At 42.7% G+C, this 10,638-nt stretch overlaps 1 non-coding gene across 1 annotated transcript; it reads left to right on the plus strand.

Moving 5' to 3' along the window:
* The first annotated feature begins 10,228 nt into the window (after nt 1-10,228).
* Nucleotides 10,229-10,425, plus strand: LOC139227286 (U2 spliceosomal RNA). The gene has a single exon (XR_011587419.1). It is a non-coding gene; the product is annotated as a U2 spliceosomal RNA (small nuclear RNA).
* The last annotated feature ends 213 nt before the right edge of the window (nt 10,426-10,638 follow it).

Raw genomic sequence — 10,638 nt, forward strand, 5'->3', positions numbered from 1 at the left:
AAGATGTACCTTATCATGAACCCAGGGCTTGAAATCTGAAACTTGGCAAGAAAGCAGAATAATAGCCATGTTTCTGCGGAGCTTTCGAAAGGTCTGATCAATGACAGAGGAGGAATGCATAAAGCAGTATAGAAGTCATAAAGAAGATCTCCCACCAATCCAGTGGATAAGAGAACATTGCGTGACAACTTCATGTTTACTAAAATAAAGAAGAATGAAGTGACCTGTCTTGGTTCTGAGGAATGGTTGTGTGATTGGCTCTTACAGGTGAGTAACGGAGCCATGAGCAAATGAGTTCCCAATTAATCTATGTAATTCTTTTTTGTTTAGATTAGTGTAGTGATGGAAATGATGATGGATAGTGAAGAAAGATTCAGAGACTCCTGTGCATTTGGCTCGAATCCTCTCACTTACTCCAGCTATGATCAAATCTGTTTTGTTTTGACACAATGCCACCTGTACATATACTCAAGAAAAAAAGATGTGCATTTGTAAAAGGCTGTATCATATATTCCTGAAACATTTCAAAGTAGCTCATATGGAATGATTTGTGTAGAAACTCTATTGTAGGGAAATGCAGGAGTCAGTTTGCACAGAGCAAGTTCGCACAGACAGAAATAACCACCTAACCTGTTTTTGGTGATACAGTTTGACTGATGAAATTGGCCTAGACATTGGCATAACTCCTTTGATAGAGTCACAGGACCTTTGATATCCACAAGAACAGACAAGTGGAACTTGGGCTTAATATCTCTTCCAAAGGACAGCACATCCTATAATTGAGCAGTAGGGTGTTCAAATCTGGGTTTGGGGCTTGAATCCACAATCTTCCGAGAGATGGGAGTGCTTGCTGACGGAACGAAGCTGATAGAGACTTTCTAAAGAATATTTTTGTTACTTTTTAAAAATAAACATGCAATATTTAAAATATTTGCACGCCACCTATCAACAAAGGCAAATTTCATTCAATGCAACTTTCGTAGCAACTAACAGTAACAAGAAGTCATTTTTTTAAATTGGTTTAGCTCCTGTCTGCTTCTATAGGTGAGGGGCTAGAATAAAGCATACACTTGACAGTCCAGTGACTCCACTGCTGAGTGATTTATTTCTATCATCTGATCACTATCTTCTTCGACCACAGTGAAAAATAAAATTCTACAGTCAATGGAGAAGAGATATCACAGCGTAATTTTGAAATGGGCAGCAGCACACTTTGAAGGAGTATCTGCACCCGATCCCCTTGGTGAAGCACAGCTGCTAAATGTATTTAAAGCAGATTACAAATTGCTTCAGCACTGCTACCCAATTTGAATCTGTTTAGAAAAGGAAGCCTGATTACTTCCCAACACACTTGCGCTAACAACAATGCTGGGTTCGATACAGTTGAACGTGTAGCCCATCCAGATAAGGGTAACACAATCCTGCATGACATCTGACTGTTATGTCTGACAGACCAGGCATAACACGGGCCTCCCAGCGACAGCTAAAAGTACATGGTCATTAAAATGGACTGATAGACACAACAAAAGACAAAATCTTGCCCCCGAGACAATTTTATGTAAAGTCACAGACTTGCAAAGGTTAGTGTACACATTTTAAATAACTACTACTTAGAGCCAATATATTAAACACACCATGATTAATGTTACTACATATACAACAATTGGGAAACATTATAAGTTTTGACATTTGACAAAGTACTTTATAGTGATTTTATGACTGAGTACTGTCTTCATTGCTGTATTCTCTCCTCCAGCACTTTAGCATAAAACACATCACATTTTATTACATTTTACACAGCAAATTATGTTGCTCATGCCAAAACCATTATATACAATGAATGACAGTTAATGACATATTGAGATGATTTCTCTTTCGGATCTGGTTTTCCAGTTGTGTGCCAAGAGACATGGGAATATGAACGATGGCCATCAGAAATCAGGAGCTGTCTGACAACAATTTCCATTCTTAAAAGGAATGGCCAGATGCCCTTTGACCTTAGTGCTTTGACTTTGCCCATCAACACCGCTGTCAATCCTTTACCCGACACTTTCTATGATGTATTTTTTAATAGGAATACGGTTGTTGTCAGTTTGCAAATTTAAAAGAATCTCATTTAATCTTGTAGCAGATATGGAACTGATTAAACAATTGTCTTAGTGTCTACCTCAAGTAAAAATGCACTGTTGCAAACTGGTTAATTCTCGTTTGTTCCGCTGTGCGACACTCTGCACAGGGACATTCTCCACATAATGAAGCATTATTAAGAGCACAGAGGTGCTCCTTAGATTATTCATGTGAGTTTTCTCTGGAAGCTTCCCAAAGATATGATCTGTTTTTTTCTAAGCTTTTCTATGTGAACTTCTGATTTTGCCCAGCCAGCAAAAAAAAATAAACACAGATTGTGGACCTTGCAGGGCAGGAAATCTAGTCATCGGCTTCCATCGTTGTTTTGGTGGCCCTGGGCATTTTCAAAATTGAACTAGAATGAATAGTTGCAGATGTTGACGGTTGTGAGAAGAGACTCGTGTGGCGCATAACTTTGGTATGGACCAGTTAGGCTGAGTAATGTATGCAGCTGTGCGCATGCTCGCAGGTTTTTAGAGCTGTTGAACATCCGAGCTCGGGTGTCCCTGGAGATGGAGCACGCGGTGTCCATCGGTACGCTCGCGGCCTTCTGCGAGAGGTGGGCACCGGAGGGACTGGAGTGCATCATCACCCCCGGCAGCCAAATTCTAATTTGATGTTTTGTCTAAAAATTTAATTTCTTTATTGTGCTGGGTTTTAGTGCCCCCCCCCCCCTTTTAGCCAGGGGGCACTGATATAATTTGTGTTTTTACTGCCCTAAAAAAAAAACAAATAAAAAAGGGCACTTGAAAAGTTTTTGGAGTGTCCCCACCCTCCGACCCGCTTTTAATCAGGGGGCACTTAATTTTCTGTTTACAACTAAAAGAGTTGTAGAGCTGTTGAACATCCAAGCTTGGATGTCCCTGGAGATGGAGCACACGGCCTTCCACGAGAGGTGGGCACCGAAGGGACTGGAATGCATCATCACCCCCAGCAACCACATTTTTATTTGATCGTTTATTGTTAAAAAGTTTTATTGGGTAATTTGTTGATTTATTGTTTTGTACTAAAATAGTTGTAGAGCTGTTGAATTGGGAGTGGCTTAGCCAGTCACATGATGCTCACAAGACTCAATGAAACCCCAGCCAGTTGGGTTTAGGGGATCCACGATGAGGTATGCAGTTGTGAGCCTGGTGGATGAGCTGCTGCTACTCCGTGGAGGAAGATGGCAGCACTCATCTCCCTCACTCAGGATCCACTGTGCAATTAGACTGCAGTTATAATTTTATAATGCACATGACAGTACTTTATATCGATGAATATCTGCATGGGTTTCTCAAGTTTGCAGATTGTGCAAAATGTTATTGACAGGACAGGACCAGTCCAGGTGTGAGACGGCTTCGAAGTGGGCGACTGGATGGCGTCATCAGGACCCAGGTCGCTATTGGGAGCATGGGCAGAAACATCCGCGGGGCCCAGGTACAGCAGAGGAGCGGGAAGGTCGTGGCGGAGGTGCGGCGAGTGATCGAGGCGGAGGAGCATTGAGCGATCGTGGCTGAGATTTGGTGGGTGATCGTGACGGAGGTTTGGCGAATGTTTTGTGGCGGAGGTGCAGCAGGAGATCGTGGCGGAGGTGCGGCGAGTGGTTTTGTGCAGAGGAGCGGTGAGGCATCGTGGCGGAAGTGCGGTGAATGTTTGTGGTGGAGGAGCGGCGAGAGATTGTGGCAGAGGTGCGGCAAATGAGGGTATGGGGCCTAAAAGAGCCGAGAGCCCAGGGGCAGCACAGGCCAGCCCACACTGAAATATGTGCGCGCACTAGGTCCGTACAGCAGAGTAGGTCTCCAGTCGTCCTGGTTAACCCTTACCACTGGATAAAGGCCTAGCTCTGTCAAGCCCGTGTGGTGGCTGGTGTGCAACGGTCACCACACGTTAAAAAAATCCACGCACAGACATCTTCCACCCCCTCAATTGGAGTTCAGGACTGGAACATCGGGTCCTTCATTGAAACATCTGTGAACCCATGTGGAAGCAAGTCATCCTCGTTCGAGGGACCACCTATGATGATGATGATGATGGATGAACTGGTAATGTGTAATGTGATTGTTAAACCTTTGCTAATAAACCAGCCAGTTCTTAATAGCAATGTGTTGCTATGAATTCTTAAGCAAAGAACCCATGAAGCAAATACATTACAGGCTGAATGGCCTGTTTCTGTGCTGTACATTCTATGTAATTCTACCTGTAATAACTCATAATCTTGTATGTTCCTGATCAACATGGGCAAAGAACAAAATATGTACAAAGTCAAGCCAAATTAATGTGCCCCACAATCATTTTAATGAGTTTTAATTAGCACATTGATTTGCAAGGGTAGATAATTAAAAAAAACTTTTACATCTTACACCGCTGCAGACATTTTGTACAAAGGAGATTCAAATTACCTCTCGCCATTCCGTTCCAAAAGTATGGCGTACTTGTGTCATAGAATAAACAAGTCATTTCACTTTATAATAGTCCTCAAATATTATTTGCTCTCATATTATACTCTCCATTACTGGTACATGATTAAAAATACATATTTTAAATACCTACGGGTGGATTTTTCAGCAGTGAAAGTGGTCCATCCCATGCTAAATAGACAAGTAGAGGCTGGAAAGTGAGGACTTAGTGATCTTGCTGGGTGCCCGATTGGAAGATACCCCCAAACCATTCTTCAATGTGCAGTGGTGAGAGCTCCACTGGGCATACATAATGAATCATTCAGTGCAGCCTGCAACTTCCTGGGTTACACCCAGAAGTCTGACTCAGCATTATTTCCAGCCACTGAACGTGCCTCTCAATGGCCAGCAGGACTATCACACATGGAGAAGGGAACCTCAACAATATTGGTCCCAACAATACAAAGGCTCCTCAAAAATTAAAATGGAAGCACAAAATGAGCAAACCATGACCCAAGATCTTCCTTTACGGTCGCCTTGCACTATACATGGTATTGAGGAAACGGAAGATACTTGCTGCAGTACTTCATATATAGAAATATATAAAAATTGCAGGCCATTTGTCGGCATTTACGCTCCATGTGAGCAAACTGTCCTAATCACATTTACCCACCTTGTTCCTCTATTCCTTTGTCCCCTTTTCCTTCAATTACCTATCCAATCTAATTCTGAATGTTAACATATTTTCTGCATCAACCACTAACGCTGAAAGTGAATTCCACAGCCTCACAACTATCTGTGTTGTTCCCTTAATCCTCCAATCAACATAACAAAACAGATTATCTGGTCATTATCACATTGCTGTTTGTGGGAGTTTGCTGTGCGGAAATTGGCTGCCGCATTTCCCACATTACAACAGTGACTACACTCCAAAAGTACTTCATTGGTTATAAAGCGCTTTGAGACGTCCAGTGTTCGTGAAAGGTGTTATATAAATGCAAGTCTTTCTTTCTTTCTGTGTAAATAGGTTTATCTTGCTTTCTGTCTGAAATCTTTTCCATTTAATCCTGTACCTATGGCCCTTGGTTCAAGAACTCTCAACTACGGCAAACAATCTGTTACTATCTACCCTGTCTCATCATTTCATAATTTTAAACACTTTTAACATCTCACCTCATAATCTGTATTATTCGAACAAAAGACATTTTCAAGTCTTATTTTGTGGTTGCATTTCCTCATACCAGACAGCATACTAGTGAATCTGTTCTATATCTCCCATAAAACCTTAATATCCTTTGTGCAGCGTAGAGCTCTGTATTGCACACAATACTCTAAGTGAGGTCTTAAGATGTTTTATAAGCTCATCATAACGTTCTATTCCTTTAAAAAAAAAGACCTCATCAACCTAAGGTGCTACCTTTGATGCCCTATACCCCTAAATCTGTTGTGTATGCAATAACTGTTAGACTGAGTACTGTTTAACTCCAAGAGGAATGACCTTGGCCCTGCTTTATTAAGGCCCAAAGTGACTAATATACAAAATGGCTGGCCTTTTATACTTGGGCTGCACACACGTGTGTGCAGTCCAATGGTCTCCCACAGTGAAGCCATCTACTGGCTAGTGATCCCAAAAATACATGACAAAATTCTCTGCACTTCTAACTTCCCTTTGTGAGGTTAATAACGTAATTGCAGAAGAACCAAACTGAGGGAGTTTATCGGCCTGCATTATTTATACTTTAAAAGCCTAACCAAACACTTTGGCATTTTATTCCAAATATTTTATTCCAGAAGTTTGCTGCAGTGCATCCATGGGAAAGGAGGGTATCACAGTGATTATGAGAATGCTGAGCTTTGTTTTTGTATTATATTAAATGATCACATATGTGACAATAGCTGACAATAACACATTTGGCGGCCAAAGGATGCCACATGTAAATGATCTTTGTTGCTACTCCCATTGTACTGTAATCTGGAACATACTTTCCCAGCCAGGAGTTGAGCTGAGGTCCTACAAGCTGAATTTAGGGAGCTAGCAGTTCAATTAAAAAGTAGGACCTCAAAGGTAGTAATCTCAGGATTGCTACCAGTGCCACATGCTAGTCAGAGTAGAAATAGCAGGATAGCTAAGATGAATACGTGGCTTGAGGAGTGGTGCAAGAGGGAGGGATTCAAATTCCTGGGACATTGGAACCGGTTCTGGGGGAGGTGGGACCAGTACAAACCGAACAGTCTGCACCTAGGCAGGACCGGAACCAATGTCCTAGGGGGAGAGTTTGCTAGTGCTGTTGGGGAGGGTTAAACTAATATGGCAGGGGGATGGGAACCTATGCAGGGAGACAGAGGGAAATAAAATGAGGGCAGAAGCAAAAGATAGAAAGGAGAATAGTAAAAGTGGAGGGCAGAGAAACCCAAGGCAAAAATCAAAAAGGGCCACATTACAGCAAAATTCTAACGGACAAAGAGTGTTAAAAAGACAAGCCTGAAGGCTCTGTGCCTCAATGCGAGGAGTATTCGTAATAAGGTGGATCAATTAACTGCGCAGGCAGCTATTAACAATTATGATATCATTTGGATTACGGCAACATAGCTCCAGGGTGACCAAGGCTGGGAACTCAACATCCAGGGGTATTCAACATTCAGGAAGGATAGACAGAAAGTAAAAGGAGGTGGGGTAGTGTTGCTGGTTAAAGAGGAAATTAACGCAATAGTAAGAAAGGACATTAGCTTGGATGATGTGGAATCTGTATGGGTAGAGATGCGGAATACCAAAGAGCAGAAAACGCTAGTGGGAGTTGTGTACAGACCACCAAACAGTAGTAGTGAGGTTGGGGATGGCATCAAACAAGAAATTAGGGATGTGTGCAATAAAGGTACAGCAGTTATCATGGGCAACTTTAATCTACATATAGATTGGGCTAACCAAGCTGGTAGCAATGCGGTGGAGGAGGATTTCCTGGAGTGTATTAGGAATGGCTTTCTAGACCAGTATGTCGAGGAACCAAGCAGAGAGCTGGCCATCCTAGACTGGGTGTTGTGTAATGAGAGGGGAATAATTAACAATTTTGTTGTGCAAGGCCTCTTGTGAAAAAGAACATAAGAACATAAGAATTAGGAACAGGAGTAGGCCATCTAGCCCCTCGAGCCTGCTCCGCCATTCAATAAGATCATGGCTGATCTGGTCGTGGACTCAGCTCCACTTACCCGCCCTCTCCCCGTAACCCTTAATTCCCTTATTGGTTAAAAATCTATCTATCTTTGACTTGAAAACATTCAATGAGCTAGCCTCAACTGCTTCCTTGGGCAGAGAATTCCACAGATTCACAACCCTCTGGGAGAAGAAATTCTTTCTCAACTCGGTTTTAAATTGGTTCCTCCGTATTTTGAGGCTGTGCCCCCTAGTTCTAGTCTCCCCTACCAATGGAAACAACCTCTCTGCCTCTATCTTGTCTATCCCTTTCATGATTTTAAATGTTTCTATAAGATCACCCCTCATCCTTCTGAACTCCAAGGAGTAAAGACCCAGTCTACTCAATCTATCATCATAAGGTAACCCCCTCATTTCTGGAATCAGCCTAGTGAATCATCTCTGCACCCCTTCCAAAGCTAGTATATCCTTCCTTAAGTAAGGTGACCAAAACTGCACGCAATACTCCAGGTGCGGCCTTACCAATACCTTACACAGTTGCAGCAAGACCTCCCTGCTTTTGTACTCCATCCCTCTCGCAATGAAGGCCAACATTCCATTTGCCTTCCTGATTACCTGCTGCACCTGCAAACTAACCTTTTGGGATTCATGCACAAGGACCCCCAGGTCCCTCTGCACCACAGCATGTTGTAATTTCTCCCCATTCAAATAATATTCCCTTTTACTGTTTTTTTTTCCCAAGGTGGATGACCTCACACTTTCCGACATTGTATTCCATCTGCCAAACCTTAGCCCATTCGCTTAACCTGTCCAAATCTCCTTGCAGCCTCTCTGAGTCCTCTACACAACCCGCTTTCCCACTAATCTTAGTGTCATCTGCAAATTTTGTTGCACTACACTCTGTCCCCTCCTCTAGGTCATCTATGTATATTGTAAACAGTTGTGGTCCCAGCACTGATCCCTGTGGCACACCACTAACCACTGATTTCCAACCGGAAAAGGACCCATTTATCCCGACTCTCTGCTTTCTGTTCGCCAGCCAATTCTCTATCCATGCTAATACATTTCCTCTGACTCCACGTACCTTTATCTTCTGCAGTAACCTTTTGTGTGGCACCTTATCGAATGCCTTTTGGAAATCTAAATACACCACCATCCATCGGTACACCTCTATCCACCATGCTCGTTATATCCTGAAAGAATTCCAGTAAGTTAGTTAAACATGATTTCCCTTTCATGAATCCATGCTGCGTTTGCTTGATTGCACTATTCCTATCTAGATGTCCCGCTATTTCTTCCTTAATGATAGTTTCAAGCATTTTCCCCACTACAGATGTTAAACTAACCGGCCTATAGTTACCTGCCTTTTGCCTGCCCCCTTTTTTAAACAGAGGCGTTACATTAGCTGCTTTCCAATCCTCCCCAGAGTCCAGAGAATTTTGGTAGATTATAACGATTGCATCTGCTATAACTTCCGCCATCTCTTTTAATACCCTGGGATGCATTTCATCAGGACCAGGGCACTTGTCTACCTTCAGTCCCATTAGCCTGTCCAGCACTACCACCCTAGTGATAGTGATTGCCTCAAGGTCCTCCCTTCCCACATTCCTGTGGCCTGCAAATGTTGGCATGGTTTTTGTGTCTTCCACTGTGAAGATGGAAGCAAAATAATTGTTTAAGGTCTCAGCCATTTCCACATTTCCCATTATTAAATCCCCCTTTTCATCTTCTAAGGGACCAACATTTACTTTAGTCACTCTTTTCCGTTTTATATATCTGTAAAAGCTTTTACTATCTGTTTTTATGTTTTGCGCAAGTTTACCTTCGTAATCTATCTTCCCTTTCTTTATTGCTTTTTTAGTCATTCTTTGCTGTTGCTTAAAATTTTCCCAATCCTCTAGTTTCCCACTAACCTTGGCCACCTTATACGCATTGGTCTTTGATTTGATACTTTCCTTTATTTCCTTGGTTATCCACGGCTGGTTATCCCTTCTCTTGCCGCCCTTTTTCACTGGAATATATTTTTGTTGCGCACTATGAAAGAGCTCCTTAAAAGTCCTCCACTGTTCCTCAATTGTGCCACCGTTTAGTCCTTGTTTCCAGTCTACTTTAGCCAACTCTGCCCTCATCCCACTGTAGTCCCCTTTATTTAAGCATAGTACGCTCGTTTCTGACACAATTTCCTCATCCTCAATCTGTATTACAAATTCAACCATATTGTGATCACTCATTCCGAGAGGATCTTTTACGAGGAGATAGTTTATTTTTCCTGTCTCATTACACAGGACTAGATCTAAGATGGCTTGCTCCCTTATCGGTTCTGTTACATACTGTTCTAAGAAACAATCCCGTATGCATTCTATGAATTCCTCCTCCAGGCTACCCCGTGCGATTTGATTTGACCAATCGATATGTAGGTTAAAATCCCCCATGACTACTGCCGTTCCTTTTTCACATGCCTCCATTATTCCCTTGATTATTGCCCGCCCCACCTTGAAGTTATTATTTGGGGGCCTATAAACTACGCCGACCAGTGACTTTTTCTCCTTACTATCTCTAATCTCCACCCACAATGATCGCTTCTCGGCCTTTTGGCTAAGATCATGCGTAACTGACCTGACAGGGGAGTAACCATGACCCCAACGTGGTTCTCCCTGGATCAGGAAGGTGGTTCTCCTATGCTTTTTGGAAATAGGAGGTGGGTGGGGTGGTTTGACCCATCCACCTCCACGGAGGTGTGTGGGGTTGCTGACCCATCCACCTCCATGGCACGAACCTGGTATTGCAGTACTTCCAGGAACGGTGCTTGGGTCTAGGCCTTTTGGCTAAGAACATTAGCGCAGGGTGATCCTTGATATGTGCAAGGTGACCTCTGGCGTTTGTGATCTGACAAAGAATTGGAAAGATTGGCTACGATTAAAAAAAAAAATTTTGTTCATTGGAGCCAATATCATCCCTCACAACTGGCCTGATATCATCTTTTAT

This window comes from Pristiophorus japonicus, chromosome 16, assembly GCF_044704955.1.
Source record: "Pristiophorus japonicus isolate sPriJap1 chromosome 16, sPriJap1.hap1, whole genome shotgun sequence".
NCBI lineage: Eukaryota > Metazoa > Chordata > Chondrichthyes > Pristiophoridae > Pristiophorus > Pristiophorus japonicus.